This window comes from Panulirus ornatus, chromosome 38 (assembly GCF_036320965.1).
Source record: "Panulirus ornatus isolate Po-2019 chromosome 38, ASM3632096v1, whole genome shotgun sequence".
Classification (NCBI taxonomy): Eukaryota; Metazoa; Arthropoda; class Malacostraca; order Decapoda; family Palinuridae; genus Panulirus; species Panulirus ornatus.
Genome location: NC_092261.1, coordinates 28,066,823 through 28,085,285, shown reverse-complemented (window position 1 = coordinate 28,085,285; position 18,463 = coordinate 28,066,823). Strand labels below are relative to the sequence as shown.

At 42.3% G+C, this 18,463-nt stretch overlaps 1 protein-coding gene across 2 annotated transcripts in view; it reads right to left on the bottom strand.

The window, feature by feature from the left end:
- LOC139760937 (uncharacterized) overlaps window positions 1-18,463 on the bottom strand; it is a 161,801-nt gene that overhangs the window by 97,523 nt on the left and 45,815 nt on the right. For both annotated transcript variants that reach the window (XM_071684724.1, XM_071684725.1), the window contains one exon: window positions 5,158-5,385. The gene's annotated coding sequence lies outside the window, so the exon portion shown is untranslated. The remainder of the gene's footprint in view (window positions 1-5,157; window positions 5,386-18,463) is intronic.

Below are 18,463 nucleotides of genomic sequence, written 5' to 3'. Positions count from 1 at the left end.
AAAAGATGTTCTGGAAGGAGGTAAATAGGGTGCGTAAGACAAGGGAGCAAATGGGAACTTCAGTGAAGGGCGTAAATGGGGAGGTGATAACAAGTAGTGGTGATGTGAGAAGGAGATGGAATGAGTATTTTGAAGGTTTGTTGAATGTGTCTGATGACAGAGTGGCAGATATAGGGTGTTTGGGTCGAGGTGGTGTGCAAAGTGAGAGGGTTAGGGAAAATGATTTGGTAAACAGAGAAGAGGTAGTAAAAGCTTTGCGGAAGATGAAAGCCGGCAAGGCAGCAGGTTTGGATGGTATTGCAGTGGAATTTATTAAAAAAGGGGGTGACTGTATTGTTGACTGGTTGGTAAGGTTATTTAATGTATGTATGACTCATGGTGAGGTGCCTGAGGATTGGCGGAATGCGTGCATAGTGCCATTGTACAAAGGCAAAGGGGATAAGAGTGAGTGCTCAAATTACAGAGGTATAAGTTTGTTGAGTATTCCTGGTAAATTATATGGGAGGGTATTGATTGAGAGGGTGAAGGCATGTACAGAGCATCAGATTGGGGAAGAGCAGTGTGGTTTCAGAAGTGGTAGAGGATGTGTGGATCAGGTGTTTGCTTTGAAGAATGTATGTGAGAAATACTTAGAAAAGCAAATGGATTTGTATGTAGCATTTATGGATCTGGAGAAGGCATATGATAGAGTTGATAGAGATGCTCTGTGGAAGGTATTAAGAATATATGGTGTGGGAGGCAAGTTGTTAGAAACAGTGAAAAGTTTTTATCGAGGATGTAAGGCATGTGTACGTGTAGGAAGAGAGGAAAGTGATTGGTTCTCAGTGAATGTAGGTTTGCGGCAGGGGTGTGTGATGTCTCCATGGTTGTTTAATTTGTTTATGGATGGGGTTGTTAGGGAGGTAAATGCAAGAGTTTTGGAAAGAGGGGCAAGTATGAAGTCTGTTGGGGATGAGAGAGCTTGGGAAGTGAATCAGTTGTTGTTCGCTGATGATACAGCGCTGGTGGCGGATTCATGTGAGAAACTGCAGAAGCTGGTGACGGAGTTTGGTAAAGTGTGTGGAAGAAGAAAGTTAAGAGTAAATGTGAATAAGAGCAAGGTTATTAGGTACAGTAGGGTTGAGGGTCAAGTCAATTGGGAGGTGAGTTTGAATGGTGAAAAACTGGAGGAAGTGAAGTGTTTTAGATATCTGGGAGTGGATCTGTCAGTGGATGGAACCATGGAAGCGGAAGTGGATCATAGGGTGGGGGAGGGGGCGAAAATTTTGGGAGCCTTGAAAAATGTGTGGAAGTCGAGAACATTATCCCGGAAAGCAAAAATGGGTATGTTTGAAGGAATAGTAGTTCCAACAATGTTGTATGGTTGCGAGGCGTGGGCTATGGATAGAGTTGTGCGCAGGAGGATGGATGTGCTGGAAATGAGATGTTTGAGGACAATGTGTGGTGTGAGGTGGTTTGATCGAGTAAGTAACGTAAGGGTAAGAGAGATGTGTGGAAATAAAAAGAGCATGGTTGAGAGAGCAGAAGAGGGTGTTTTGAAATGGTTTGGGCACATGGAGAGAATGAGTGAGGAAAGATTGACCAAGAGGATATATGTGTCGGAGGTGGAGGGAACGAGGAGAAGAGGGAGACCAAATTGGAGGTGGAAAGATGGAGTGAAAAGGATTTTGTGTGATCGGGGCCTGAACATGCAGGAGGGTGAAAGGAGGGCAAGGAATAGAGTGAATTGGAGCGATGTGGTATACAGGGGTTGACGTGCTGTCAGTGGATTGAATCAAGGCATGTGAAGCGTCCGGGGTAAACCATGGAAAGCTGTGTAGGTATGTATATTTGCGTGTGTGGACGTGTGTATGTACATGTGTATGGGGGGGGTTGGGCCATTTCTTTCGTCTGTTTCCTTGCGCTACCTCGCAAACGCGGGAGACAGCGACAAAGTATAAAAAAAAAAAAAAAAAAAAAAAAAAAAATATATATATATATATATATATATATATATATATATATATATATATATATATATATATATATATATATTTCTTTTTTTTTTTTTGCTTTGTCGCTGTCTCCCGCATTTGCGAGATAGCGCAAGGAAACAGATGAAAGAAATGGCCCAACCCACCCCCATACACATGCCTTGATTCAATCCACTGACAGCACGTCAACCCCTGTATACCACATCGCTCCACTTCACTCTATTCCTTGCCCTCCTTTCACCCTCCTGCATGTTCAGGCCCCGATCACACAAAATCTTTTTCACTCCATCTTTCCACCTCCAATTTGGTCTCCCTCTTCTCCTCGTTCCCTCCACCTCCGACACATATATCCTCTTGGTCAATCTTTCCTCACTCATTCTCTCCATGTGACCAAACCATTTCAAAACACCCTCTTCTGCTCTCTCAACCACGCTCTTTTTATTTCCACACATCTCTCTTACCCTTACGTTACTTACTCGATCAAACCACCTCACACCACACATTGTCCTCAAACATCTCATTTCCAGCACATCCATCCTCCTGCGCACAACTCTATCCATAGTCCACGCCTCGCAACCATACAACATTGTTGGAACCACTATTCCTTCAAACATACCCATTTTTGCTCTCCGAGATAACGTTCTCGACTTCCACACATTCTTCAAGGCTCCCAGAATTTTTGCCCCCTCCCCCACCCTATGATCCACTTCCGCTTCCATGGTTCCATCCGCTGCCAGATCCACTCCCAGATATCTAAAACACTTCACTTCCTCCAGTTTTTCTCCATTCAAACTCACCTCCCAATTGAATTGACCCTCAACCCTACTGTACCTAATAACCTTGCTCTTATTCACATTTACTCTTAACTTTCTTCTTTCACACACTTTACCAAACTCAGTCACCAGCTTCTGCAGTTTCTCACATGAATCAGCCATCAGCACTGTATCATCAGCGAACAACAACTGACTCACTTCCCAAGCTCTCTCATCCCCAACAGACTTCATACTTGCCCCTCTCTCCAAAACTCTTGCATTCACCTCCCTAACAACCCCATCCATAAACAAATTAAACAACCATGGAGACATCACACACCCCTGCCGCAAACCTACATTCACTGAGAACCAACACTTTCCTCTCTTCCTACTCGTACACATGCCTTACATCCTCGATAAAAACTTTTCATATATATATATATATATATGTATACACTGAGATGTATAGGTATGTATATGTGCGTTTGTGGACATGTATGTATATACATGTGTATGTGGGTGGGTTGGGGCATTCTTTCGTGTGTTTGCTTGCGCTACCTTGCAAACGCGGGAGACAGCGACAAAGTATAATGAATAAATATGAATAATATAAATAAATGCCCATACACATAAATTTACATATCAACATATACACATAAACATACATACACATACACAGACATACACACATATACACATGTACATATTCATACTTGCTCACCTTCACACATTCCCGATACCATCTTACCCGAGAGGAAACAGCATAGACGCATAAAGGAAAAGAAAAAGATAGCATATACATTCTCTTCTCTTCCCCCAAACTGTTATGCTGTGGGATTTTCTTTTTTTTTGCATTTTCATCCTCCTAAAACCTCTTTTTTTTATTTTGCTTTGTCGCTGTCTCCCACATTAGCGAGGTGGCGCAAGGAAACAGACAAAAGAATGGCCCAACCCACCCACATACACATGTATATACATACACATCCACACACAGCACATATACATACCTATACATCTCAATGTATACATACATATACACATACAGACATATACATATATACCCACGCACACAATTCACACTGTCTGCCTTTATTCATTCCCATCGCCACCTCGTCACACATGAAATAACAACCCCATCCCCCTCATGTGAGCGAGGTAGCGCTAGGAAAAGACAACAAAGGCCACATTCGTTCACACTCAGTCTCTAGCTGTCATGTAATAATGCACTGAAACCACGGCTCCCTTTCCACATCCAGGCCCCACACAACTTTCCATGGTTTACCCCAGACGCTTCACATGCCCTGGTTCAATCCATTGACAGCACGTCAACCCTGGTATACCACATTGTTCCAATTCACTCTATTCCTTGCACGCCTTTCACCCTCCTGCATGTTCAGGCCCCGAAATCTCAAAATCTTTTTCATTCCATCTTTCCACCTCCGATTTGGTCTCCCACTTCTCGTTCCCTCCACCTCTGACACATATATCCTCTTGGTCAATCTTTCCTCACTCATTCTCTCTATGTGACCAAACCATTTCAAAACACCCTCTTCTGCTCTCTCAACCACACTCTTTTTATTACCACACATCTCTCTTACCCTATTATTACTTACTCGATCAAACCAACTCACACCACATATTGTCCTCAAACATCCCATTTCCAGCACATCCACCCTCCTCCTTACAACTCTAACCATAGTCCATGCCTCGCAACCATACAACAGTGTTGGAACCACTATTCCTTCAAACATACCCATTTTTGCTTTCCGAGATAATGTTCTTGACTTCCACACATTCTTCAACTCTCCCAGAATTTTCGCCCCCTCCCCCATCCTATGATTCACTTCCGCTTCCATGGTTCCATCCACTGCCAAATCCACTCCCAGATATCTAAGACACTTCACTTCCTCTAGTTTTTCTCCATTCAAACTTACCTCCCAATTGACTTGACCCTCAACCCTACTGCACCTAATAACCTTGCTCTTATTCACATTTATTCTCAGCTTTCTTCTTTCACACACTTTACCAAACTCAGTCACTAACTGCAAAGCCTACAAAGACTAGTGGAGCCTTGACTAATTTTTCTTTTTCTTACAATCTAATTCTTTCACCTAAGTTATTCCTTGATTACTGCATGCTTTGCCCATGCCATGTCATTCACTATAAAAAAGATGTAACAAGGATTTGTGCAGTTGCGGTAAATATTTTTGTTCTGTTGACTGGGAAATTTTGACAACTAATACAATCTTAATAAACTATTATTACTGCTGTTTACCAATTGAGAATACTCAATTTCAAAACTTGGTCCCCTTGCCATATACACATGTCAACAGAGCAAAACCACTATATATATACATGCCTTAAATTTCTATGATCTGGACATAACATGAATTAGGTATGCTATACTATGAACAATGATATAGAATACTTACATTTACACTCTCCAATATTGGAACTGTGATGTCGACTTTGATGCAACGAGCCATAGGTCTCACAGTAAACATTTCAATGATGTCATCAGAATATTCTCACTAGAGACATAAGTTTTTGTCTGTTGTGGTGATACAGACATTATGGCAAAAAATACGAATGAATGTTCTTCTTTGAATGTCATCCAAGGATAGATTAAGGTATCCCTATTGCTTCTGTGCATTCTCTAGCTGTAACAGGGCAAGAGATAAAATGTCAGTTCTTCATAGTGTCAGTGTTTAAAATGCTGACAGGACAGTACACTAAAGACATGGGACGATTTCCAAAATTTGATTAGTTCCTGACTAATGTCTACAGATAATATTCTGAAACATTTAATAAACATGCATTATATACCTTAGTAAACACTGGTTTGCTAAATCCACTTTAACAAAAAACAGAAACTAACATTATCAAATCAAAATATGATCAAAACAGTAATGAAAAAGCACTATCAATATCTAATCTCCTTCAAGAAAGAAAATTAATGAGACATAATACTATGTAAAAGCTTTGCGGAAGATGAAAGCCAGCTAGGCAGCACGTTTGGATGGTATTGCAGTGGAATTTATTAAAAAAGGGGGTGACTGTATTATTGACTGGTTGGTAAGGTTATTTAATGTATGTATGACTCATGGTGAGGTGCCTGAGGATTGGGGGAATGCATGCATAGTGCCATGTACAAAGGCAAAGGGGATAAGAGTGAAGTTTGTTGAGTATTCCTGGTAAATTATATGGGAGGGTATTGACTGAGAGGGTGAAGGCATGTACAGAGCATCAGATTGGGGAAGAGCAGTGTGGTTTCAGAAGTGGTAGAGGATGTGTGGATCAGGTGTTTGCTTTGAAGAATGTATGTGAGAAATACTTAGAAAAGCAAATGGATTTGTATGTAGCATTTATGGATCTGGAGAAGGCATATGATAAGAGTTGATAGAGATGCTCTGTGGAAGGTGTTAAGAATATATGGTGTGGGAGGCAAGTTGTTAGAAGCAGTGAAAAGTTTTTATCGAGGATGTACGGCATGTGTACGTGTAGGAAGAGAGGAAAGTGATTGGTTCTCAGTGAATGTAGGTTTGCGGCAGGGGTGTGTGATGTCTCCATGATTGTTTAATTTGTTTATAGATGGGGTTGTTACGGAGGTGAATGCAAGAGTTTTGGAAAGAGGGGCAAGTATGAAGTCTGTTGGGGATGAGAGAGCTTGGGAAGTGAGTCAGTTGTTGTTTGCTGATGATACAGCGCTGGTGGCTGATTCATGTGAGAAACTGCAGAAGCTGGTGACTGAGTTTGGTAAAGTGTGTGAAAGAAGAAAGTTAAGAGTAAATGTGAATAAGAGCAAGGTAATTAGGTACAGTAGGGTTGAGGGTCAAGTCAATTGGGAGGTAAGTTTGAATGGAGAAAAACTGGAGGAAGTAAGGTGTTTTAGATATCTGGGAGTGGATCTGGCAGCGGATGGAACCATGGAAGCGGAAGTGGATCATAGGGTGGGGGAGGGGGCGAAAATTCTGGGAGCCTTGAAGAATGTGTGGAGTCGAGAACATTATCTCGGAAAGCAAAAATGGGTATGTTTGAAGGAATAGTGGTTCCAACAATGTTGTATGGTTGCGAGGCGTGGGCTATGGATAGAGTTGTGCGCAGGAGGATGGATGTGCTGGAAATGAGATGTTTGAGGACAATGTGTGGTGTGAGGTGGTTTGATCGAGTAAGTAACGTAAGGGTAAGAGATGTGTGGAAATAAAAAGAGCGTGGTTGAGAGAGCAGAAGAGGGTGTTTTGAAATGGTTTGGACACATGGAGAGAATGAGTGAGGAAAGATTGACCAAGAGGATATATGTGTCGGAGGCGGAGGGAACGAGGAGAAGTGGGAGACCAAATTGGAGGTGGAAAGATGGAGTGAAAAAGATTTTGTGTGATCGGGGCCTGAACATGCAGGAGGGTGAAAGGAGGGCAAGGAATAGAGTGAATTGGAGCGATGTGGTATACCGGAGTTGACGTGCTGTCAGTGGACTGAATCAGGGCATGTGAAGCGTCTGGGGTAAACCATGGAGAGCTGTGTAGGTATGTATATTTGCGTGTGTGGATGTAAGTATATACATGTGTATGGGGGTGGGTTGGGCCATTTCTTTCGTCTGTTTCCTTGCGCTACCTCGCAAACGCGGGAGACAGCGACAAAGCAAAAAAAAAAAAAAAATTACTATCACTAACTTCAGTTTTACAAAATACTTTTTTTTTTTATTATACTTTGTCGCTGTCTCCCGCGTTTGCGAGGTAGCGCAAGGAAACAGACGAAAGAAATGGCCCAACCCCCCCCCATACACATGTATATACATACGTCCACACACGCAAATATACATACCTACACAGCTTTCCATGGTTTACCCCAGACGCTTCACATGCCCTGCTTCAATCCACTGACAGCACGTCAACCCAGGTATACCACATCGCTCCAATTCACTCTATTCCTTGCCCTCCTTTCACCCTCCTGCATGTTCAGGCCCCGATCACACAAAATCTTTTTCACTCCATCTTTCCACCTCCAATTTGGTCTCCCTCTTCTCCTTGTTCCCTCCACCTCCGACACATATATCCTCTTGGTCAATCTTTCCTCACTCATCCTCTCCATGTGCCCAAACCACTTCAAAACACCCTCTTCTGCTCTCTCAACCACGCTCTTTTTATTTCCACACATCTCTCTTACCCTTACGTTACTCACTCGATCAAACCACCTCACACCACACATTGTCCTCAAACATCTCATTTCCAGCACATCCATCCTCCTGCACACAACTCTATCCATAGCCCACGCCTCGCAACCATACAACATTGTTGGAACCACTATTCCTTCAAACATACCCATTTTTGCTTTCCGAGATAATGTTCTCGACTTCCACACATTCTTCAAGGCCCCCAGGATTTTCGCCCCCTCCCCCACCCTATGATCCACTTCCGCTTCCATGGTTCCATCCGCTGCCAGATCCACTCCCAGATATCTAAAACACTTCACTTCCTCCAGTTTTTCTCCATTCAAACTCACCTCCCAATTGACTTGACCCTCAACCCTACTGTACCTAATTACCTTGCTCTTATTCACATTTACTCTTAACTTTCTTCTTCCACACACTTTTCCAAACTCAGTCACCAGCTTCTGCAATTTCTCACATGAATCAGCCACCAGCGCTGTATCATCAGCGAACAACAACTGACTCACTTCCCAAGCTCTCTCATCCCCAACAGACTTCATACTTGCCCCTCTTTCCAAAACTCTTGCATTTACCTCCCTAACAACCCCATCCATAAACAAATTAAACAACCATGGAGACATCACACACCCCTGCCGCAAACCTACATTCACTGAGAACCAATCACTTTCCTCTCTTCCTACACGTACACATGCCTTACATCCTCGATAAAAACTTTTCACTGCTTCTAACAACTTGCCTCCCTCACCATATATTCTTAATACCTTCCACAGAGCATCTCTATCAACTCTATCATATGCCTTCTCCAGATCCATAAATGCTACATACAAATCCATTTGCTTTTCTAAGTACCTAATAACCTTGCTCTTATTCACATTTACTCTTAACTTTCTTCTTCCACACACTTTTCCAAACTCAGTCACCAGCTTCTGCAGTTTCTCACATGAATCAGCCACCAGCGCTGTATCATCAGCGAACAACAACTGACTCACTTCCCAAGCTCTCTCATCCCCAACAGACTTCATACTTGCCCCTCTTTCCAAAACTCTTGCATTTACCTCCCTAACAACCCCATCCATAAACAAATTAAACAACCATGGAGACATCACACACCCCTGCCGCAAACCTACATTCACTGAGAACCAATCACTTTCCTCTCTTCCTACACGTACACATGCCTTACATCCTCGATAAAAACTTTTCACTGCTTCTAACAACTTGCCTCCCTCACCATATATTCTTAATACCTTCCACAGAGCATCTCTATCAACTCTATCATATGCCTTCTCCAGATCCATAAATGCTACATACAAATCCATTTGCTTTTCTAAGTATTTCTCACATACATTCTTCAAAGCAAACACCTGATCCACACATCCTCTACCACTTCTGAAACCACACTGCTCTTCCCCAATCTGATGCTCTGTACATGCCTTCACCCTCTCAATCAGTACCCTCCCATATAATTTACCAGGAATACTCAACAAACTTATACCTCTGTAATTTGAGCACTCACTCTTATCCCCTTTGCCTTTGTACAATGGCACTATGCACGCATTCCGCCAATCCTCAGGCACCTCACCATGAGTCATACATACATTAAATAACCTTACCAACCAGTCAACAATACAGTCACCCCCTTTTTTAATAAATTCCACTGCAATACCATCCAAACCCGCTGCCTTGCCGGCTTTCATCTTCCGCAAAGCTTTCACTACCTCTTCTCTGTTTACCACATCATTTTCCCTAACCCTCTCACTTTGCACACCACCTCAACCAAAACACCCTATATCTGCCACTCTATCATCAAACAGATTCAACAAACCTTCAAAATACTCACTCCATCTCCTTCTCACATCACCACTACTTGTTATCACCTCCCCACTTGCGCCCTTCACCGAAGTTCCCATTTGCTCCCTTGTCTTACGCACTTTATTTACCTCCTTCCAGAACATCTTTTTATTCTCCCTAAAATTTAATGATCCTCTCTCACCCCAACTCTCATTTGCCCTTTTTTTTCACCTCTTGCACCTTTCTCTTGACCTCCTGTCTCTTTCTTTTATACATCTCCCACTCAATTTCATTTTTTCCCTGCAAAAATCGTCCAAATGCCTCTCTCTTCTCTTTCACTAATACTCTTACTTCTTCATCCCACCACTCACTACCCTTTCTAATCAACCCACCTCCCACTCTTCTCATGCCACAAGCATCTTTTGCGCAATCCATCACTGATTCCCTAAATACATCCCATTCCTCCCCCACTCCCCTTACTTCCATTGTTCTCACCTTTTTCCATTCTGTACTCAGTCTCTCCTGGTACTTCCTCACACAGGTCTCCTTCTCAAGCTCACTTACTCTCACCACCCTCTTCACCCCAACATTCACTCTTCTTTTCTGAAAACCCATACAAATCTTCACCTTAGCCTCCACAAGATAAAGATCAGACATCCCTCCAGTTGCACCTCTCAGCACATTAACATCCAAAAGTCTCTCTTTCGCACGCCTGTCAATTAACAAAATACTTATTTGTCATAAATTTTAGAAGGAAATTGTCATATTGGCACAGTAAAATAAATCTGGTATCTACAAAAATGCTTTAATTTTGATAACTCAAACTACAGCCAAATGGTTATTACACATTTTCAGTATGCTGTCTAGTTCCAAAGGTTTACAAGACTATTTCTGAAAATTTCAACCATACATGATAAAAAGGAAGAACTATTGCACAGTAACTTTTTGTCCCTACTATTTACACATTCAATCAAATATAATTACCTGTCCTTAGAGTTTTTAACTCTTGATTTTTCTATTCCCTTAAATTCTTAGAAACTCTATTATACCTTAAACTTTAGGCAAACCTATTTCATTCATTAGTATATCTTTAATCATAAATCTATTGAACACTTTTTGCTGGCACTTAGCTCATATAATAATACACCTTTGAGACCTTAAATACTAATACATAATATCATGAATACGGATAGGGGAGAAAGAATACTTCCCACGTATTCCCTGCATGTCGTAGAAGGCGACTAAAAGGGAAGGGAGCGGGGGGCTGGAAATCCTCCCTTCTCATTCTTTTTTTTTTTAATTTTCCAAAAGAAGGAACAGAGAAGGGGGCCAGGTGAGGATATTCCCTCAGAGGCCCAGTCCTCTGTTCTTGGCGCTACCTCGCTAATGCAGGAAATGGCGAATGGTATGAAAGAAAGAAAGAATTCTAGAATCATCCAATTACTGTTTTGGTGCATTATTATATGACAGCTAGAGACTGAGTGTGAATGAATGGGGCCTTTGTTGTCTTTTCCTAGCACTACCTTGCACACATGAGGGGGGAGGGGGTTGTTATTCCATGTGTGGCGGGGTGGAGAGGGGAATGAATAAAGGCAGACATTATGAATTATGTTCATGTGTATATATGTATATGTCTGTGTGTGTATATGTATGTATACATTGAGATGTATAGGTATGTATATTTGCGTATGTGGATGTGTATGTATATACATGTGTATGTGGGTGGGTTGGGCCATTCTTTCGTCTGTTTCCTTGCGCTACCTCGCAAACGCAGGGAGACAGCGACAAAGCAAAATAATAATAATAATAATAAAAATAAATAAATAAAAATAAACGGGAATAAGTGAAAATTATTGGGGAGGAGAAAAAGAATGATGGGCAATTCTGCTATCACCAAGAGTATGGGAGGGTGTTATGGAGCATAGATAGAATGAATCAAGAGTAGTGTGGGTGTAAGGAAAGACTGGGATTGTGAAATATGCAAGAGTAAGTGTGTATGCACCTGTAAATATGAAGGGTAAAGGGGAAGAGTGGTTTGGGAATGTCTTGGGAGTAAAGTCAGGGGTTGATCAGAGGACAAGAGCAAAGGAAGGAGGAGCACTCCTCTTGAAGCAGGAGTTGTGGGAATATGTAATATAGTGTAAGAAAGTAAACTCTAAATTGATATGGGTAAAACTGAAAGTGGATGGAGAAAGATGGGTGATTACTGGTGAATACACCTGATCATGAGAAGAAAGATCATGAAAGGCAAGTGTTTTGGGAGCAGCTGAGTGAGTGTGTTAGCAGCTTTGATGCACGAGACCAAGTTATAGTGATGGGTGATTTGAATGCAAAGGTGAATAATGAGGCAGGTGAGGGTATAATTGGTGTGCATGGGGTGTTCAGTGTTGTAAATGGAAATGGTGAAGAGCTTGTGGATTTGTGTACTGAAAAAGGACTGGTGACTGGGAATACCTGGATTGAAAGACAGATATACATAAGTATACATATGTAAATAGGATAGATGGCGAGAGGGTGTTACTGGAATACATGTTAATTGATACGCGAGTGAAAGAGAGACTTTTGGATGTTACTGTGCTGAGAGGGGCAGCTGGAGGGATGTTTGATTACTATCTTGAGGAGGTTTTCAGAAAAGAAGAGAGAATGTTGGGTAGAAGAGAGTGGTGAGAGTAAGTGAGCTTCGAAATGACATAAAGGGAGTGGGGGAAGAATGGAATATATTTAGGGAAGCAGTGATGGCTTATGCAAAAGATGCATGTGGCATGAGAAAGGTGGGAGGTGGGCAGATCAGAAAAGGTAGTGAGAGGTGGGATGAAGAAGTAAGATTGTTAGTGAAAGAGAAGAGAGAGGCGTTTGGATGATTTTTGCAGGAAAGTAGTGCAAATGACTGGGAGATGTATAAAAGAAAGTGGCAAGAGGTCAAGAGAAAGGTGAATGAGGGGAAAAAGAGGGCAAAAGAGAGTTGGATTGAGGGAATATCATTAAATTTTATGGAGAATAAAAGATATATGTGTCAAAGGGGGTGGGAAGAAGGACAAGCAGGAGACCAAAATTTAAGTGGAGGGATGGAGCAAAAAAGATTTTGAGTGGTCAGGGCCTGAACATACAGGAGAGTGAGGGGCATGCAGGGAGGGAAGTGAATTGGAAAGATGTGTTGTACACATGACAGCTAGAAGCTGAATGTGAATGAATGTGGCCTTTTTTAGTTCTTCCTGGCACTGCCTCGCTGGGGGATGCTATTTCGTGTGTGGCAGGATGGTGACAGGAATGGATGAAGACAGCAAGTATTGATATGTACATGTGTATATATGTATATGTCTGTGTTTCTATAGTATGTATACAATGAAATGTATATGTATGTATATGTGCATGTGTGGGCATTTATGTGTATACATGGATAAGTGGGTGGGTTGGGCAATTCCTCATCTGTTTCGTTTGCAAACTTGCTGATGTGGGAGACGGCGGTTAAATATAATAGAATAAAATAAAAAAAGATCTTTTGGAAGGAAAGCTGAGAGTAAATGTGAATAAGAGCAAGGTTATTAGGTTTTCAGTAGGGTTGAGGGACAAGTTAATTGGGAGGTAAGTTTGAATGGAGAAAGACTGGTGGAAGTGAAGTGTTTTAGACATCTGGGAGTGGATTTGGCAGCAGATAAAACCATAGAAGCAGGAGTGAGTCACAGGGTTGGGGAGGGGGCAAAGGTTCTGGGAGAATTGAAGAATGTGTGGAAGGTGAGAGCGTTATCTCGGACAAAAAAATGGATATGTTTAAAGGAATAGTGGTTCCAACAATGTTACTTGGTTTCAAGGCATGGGCTATAGAAAAGGTTGTGCAGAAGAGGGTGGATGTGTTGGAAATGAGATGTTTGAGGACAATATGTGGTGTGCGGTGGTTTGATCGGGTAAGTAAGGAAAGGGTAAGAGAAAAGTGTCGTAGTAAAAAGAGCGTGGTTGAGAGAGCAGAACAGGGTGTATTGAAATGGTTTGGTCACATGGAGAGAATGAGTGAGGAAAGATTGACAAAGAGGACATATATGTCAGAGGTGGAGGGAACAAGGGGAAATGGGAGACCAAATTGGAGGTGGAAGGATGGAGTGAAAAAGATTTTGAGCGATCGGCGCCTGAACAAGCAGGAGGGTGAAAGGTGGGCAAGGAATAGAGTGAACTGGAACAATGTGGTATACCAGGGTCGACGTGCTGTCAATGGATTGAACCAGAGCATGTGAAGCATCTGGGGTAAACCATAGAAAGTTTTGTGGGGCCTGTATATGGAAAGGGAGCTCTGGTTTCGGTGCATTATACATGACAGCTAGAGACTGAGTGTGAACGAATGTGGCCTTTGTTGTCTTTTCCTAGTGCTACCTAACGCACGTGCAGGGGAGGGGGTTGTCATTTCATGTGTGGCAGGGTGGTGCCAGGATAGATAAAGGCAGCAAGTATGAATTATGGACATGTGTATACATGTATATGTCTGTGTATGTATATATATGTATACGTTGAAAAGTATATGTATGTATATGTGCATGTGTGGACATGTATGTATATACATGTGAATGTGGGTGGGTTGGGCCATTCTTTCGTCTATTTCCTTGCGCTACCTCACTAACGCGGAAGATGGCAACAGAATGTTGGGGTGAAGAGAGTGGTGAGAGTAAATGAGCTTGGGAAGGAGACTTGTGTGAGGAAGTACCAGGAGAGACTGAGTACAGAATGGAAAAAGGTGAGAGCAAGGGACGAAACGGGAGTGGGGTAGAAATAGGATGCATTTAGGGAAGCAGTGATGGCTTGCACAAAAGATGCTTGTGGCATGAGAAGCATGGGAGGTGGGCAGATTAGAAAGGGTAGTGAGTGGTGGGATGAAGAAGAAAGATTATTAGTGAAAGAGAAGAGGGGAGCATTTGGATGATTTTTGCAGGAAAATAGTAGAAATGACTGGGAGATGTATAAAAGAAAGAGGCAAGAGGTCAAGTGAAAGGTGCAAGAGGGGAAAAACAGGGCAAATGGGAGTTGGAGTACGAGAGTATCATTATGTTTTAGGGAGAATAAAAAGATGTTTTGGAAGGAGGTAAATAAAATGGGTACGACAAGACAACAAATGGGAACATCGGTGAAGGGGGCCAATGGGGAGGTAATAACAAGTAATGGTGATGTAAGAAGGAGATGGAAAGAGTATTTTGAAGGGTTTTTGAATGTGTTAGATGATAAAGTGGCAGATATAGAGTGTCTTAGTCGAGGTGGTGTGCGAAGTGAAAGGGTTAGGGAGAATGATTTGGTAAACAGAGAAGAGGTAGTAAAAGCTTTGTGGAAGATGAAAGCCAGCAATGCTGCGGGTTTGGATGGTACTGCAGCGGAATTTATTCAAAAACGGGGGTGACTGGGTTGTTGACTGGTTGGTAAGGATATTCAATGTATGTATGGCTCATGGTGAAGTGCCTGAGAATTGGCAGAATGCATGCATATTGCCAATGTGCAAAGGCAAAGGGGATAAAGGTAAGTGTTCAAATTACAGAGGTATGAGTTTGTTGAGTATTCCTAGGAAATTATATGGGAAAGTATTGATTGAGAGAGTGAAGACATGTACAGAGCATCAGATTGGGGAAGAGCAGTGTAGTTTCAGAAGTGGTAGAGGATGCGTAGATCAGGTGTTTGCTTTGAAGAATGTATATGAGAATTACTTAGAAAAACAAATGGATTTGTATGTAGCATTTATGGATCTGGAGAAGGCATATGATGGAATTGATAGAGATGCTCTGTGGAAGGTATTAAGATTATATGGTGTGGGAGGCAAGTTGTTAGAAGCAGTTAAAAGTTTTTATCGAGGATGTAAGGCATGTGTACGAGTAGGAAAGAAAGGAAAGTGATTGGTTTTCAGTGAATGTCAGTTTGCGGCAGGGGTGTGTGATGTCTCCATGGTTGTTTAATTTGTTCATGGATAGGGTTGTTAGGGAGGTGAATGCAAGAGTTTTGGAGAGAGGGGCAAGTACACAGTCTGTTGTGGATGAGAATACTTGGGAAGTGAGTCAGTTGTTGTTCACTGATGATACAGTGCTTATGGCTGATTCAGGTGAGAAACTGCAGAAGCTGGTGACTGAGTTTGGAAAAGTGTGTGAAAAAAGAAAGCTGAAAGTAAATGAGAATATGAGCAAGGTTATTAGGTACAGCAGGGTTGAGGGACAAGTCAATTGGGAGGTAAGTTTGAAAGGAGAAAAACTGGAGGAAGTGAAGTGTTTTAGATATCTGCGAGTGGATTTGGCAGTGGATGGAACCATGGAAGCAGAAGTGAGTCACAGGGTGGGGGAGGGGGCGAAAGTTCTGGGAGCGTTGAAGAATGTGTGGAAGGCGAGAGCATTATCTCAGAGAGCAAAAATGGGTATGTTTGAAGTAATAGTGGTTCCAACAATGGAGGGGAGGGTGGATGTGTTGGAAATGAGATGTTTGAGGACAATATGTGGTGTGAGGTGGTTTGATCGAGTAAGTAATTAGAGGTCCAGAGAGATGTGTGATAATAAAAAGAGCGTGGTTGATAGAGTAGAAGGGTGTATTGAAATGGTTTGATCACATGGAGAGAATGAGTGAGGAAAGATGACAAAGAGGCTATATGTGTCAGAGGTGGAGGGAACGAGGAGAAGTGGGAGACCAACTTGGAGGTGGAAGGATGGAGTGAAAAAGATTTTGAGCGATCGGAGCCTGAACATACAGGAGTGTGAAAGGTGTGCAAGGAATTGAGTGAACTGTAATGATGTGGTATACCGGGGTCGATGTGCTGTCAATGGATTGGACCAGGGCATGTGAAATGTCTGGGGTAAACCATGGAAAGGTCTGAGGGGCCTGGATGTGGAAAGGGAGCTGTGCTTTCGGTGCACTGCACATGAAAGCTAGAGACTGAGTGTGAACGAATGTGGCGTTTTTTTTTGTCTTTTCCTGGCACTACTTCACTGGTGGGTGGGATGCCATTTCATGTGCGGTGGGGTGGCAACAAGAATGGATGAAGGCAGTATGAATATCATTTTTATATTTTATTTTGCTTTGTCATTGTCTCCCGCATTAGCGTGGTAACACAAGGAAACAGACGAAAGAATGGCCCAACCCACCCACCCACACATGTATATACATACACGTCCACACACGCAAATATACATACCTATACATCTCAACGTATACATATATATATACACACAGACATATACATATATACACATGTACATAATTCATACTGTCTGCCTTTATTCATTCCCATTGCCACCCCATCCCACATGAAATAACAACCCCCTCCCCCATCATGTGCGTGAGGTAGCACTAGGAAAAGACAACAAAGGCCACATTCATTCACACTCAGTCTCTAGCTGTCATGTAATAATGCACTGAAACCACATCTAGGCCCCACAGAACTTTCCATGGTTTACCCAGATGCTTCAAATGCCCTGGTTCAATCCAGTGACAGCACTTCAACCCCGGTATACCACATCATTCCAATCCACTCTATTTTTTGCACGCCTTTCACCCTCCTGCATGTTCAGGCCCCAATCACTCAAAATCTTTTTCACTCCATCTTTCCACCTCCAATTTGGTCTCCCACTTCTCCTCGTTCCCTCCACCTCTAACACATATATCCTCTTGGTCAATCTTTCCTCACTCATTCTTTCTATGTGACCAAGCCATTTCAAAACACCATCTTCTGCTCTCTCAACCACACTCTTTTTATTACCACACCTCTCTCTTACCCTATTATTACTTACTCGATCAAACCACCTCACACCACATATTGTCCTCAAACATCTCATTTCCAGCACATCCACCCTCCTCTGCACAACTCTATCTATAGCCCATGCCTCGCAACCATATAAGATTGTTGGAACCCCTATTCCTTCAAACATACCCATTTTTGCTTTCCGAGATAATGCTCTCGACTTCCACACATTCTTCAACGCTCCCAGAACTTTCACCCTCTCCCCCACCATATGATTCACTTCCACTTCCATGGTTCCATCTGCTGCCAAATCCACTCCCAGATATCTAAAACACTTCACTTCCTCCAGTTTTTCTCCTTTCAAACTTACCTCCAAATGACTTGTCCCTCAACCATACTGTACCTAATAACCTTGCTCTTATTCACACTTACTCTCAGCTTTCTTTTCACACACTTTACCAAACTCAGTCACCAGCTTCTGCAGTTTCTCACATGAATCAGCTACCAGCGCTGTATCATCAGCGAACAACTGACTCACTCCCCAAGCTCTCTCATCCACAACAGACTGCATACTTGCCCCTCTTTCCAAAACTCTTGCATTCACTTCCCTAACAAACCCATCCATAAACAAAATAAACAACCATGGAGACATCACACACCCCTGCCGCAAACCTACATTCACTCAGAATCAATCACTTTCCTCTCTTCCTAAACGTATATATGCCTTACATCCTCGATAAAAACTTTTCACTGCTTCTAACAACTTGCCTCCCACACCATATATTCTTAGTACCTTCCACAGAGCATCTCTATCAACTCTATCATATGCCTTCTCCAGATCCATAAATGCTACATACAAATCCATTTGCTTTTCTAAGTATTTCTCACATACATTCTTCAAAGCAAACACCTGATCAACACATCCTCTACCACTTCTGAAACCCCACTGCTCTTCCCCAATCTGATGCTCTGTACATGCCTTCACCCTCTCAACCAATACCCTCCCATATAATTTACCAGGAATACTCAGCAAACTTATACCTCTGTAATTTGAGTACTCACTTTTATCCCCTTTGCCTTTGTACAATGGTATTAT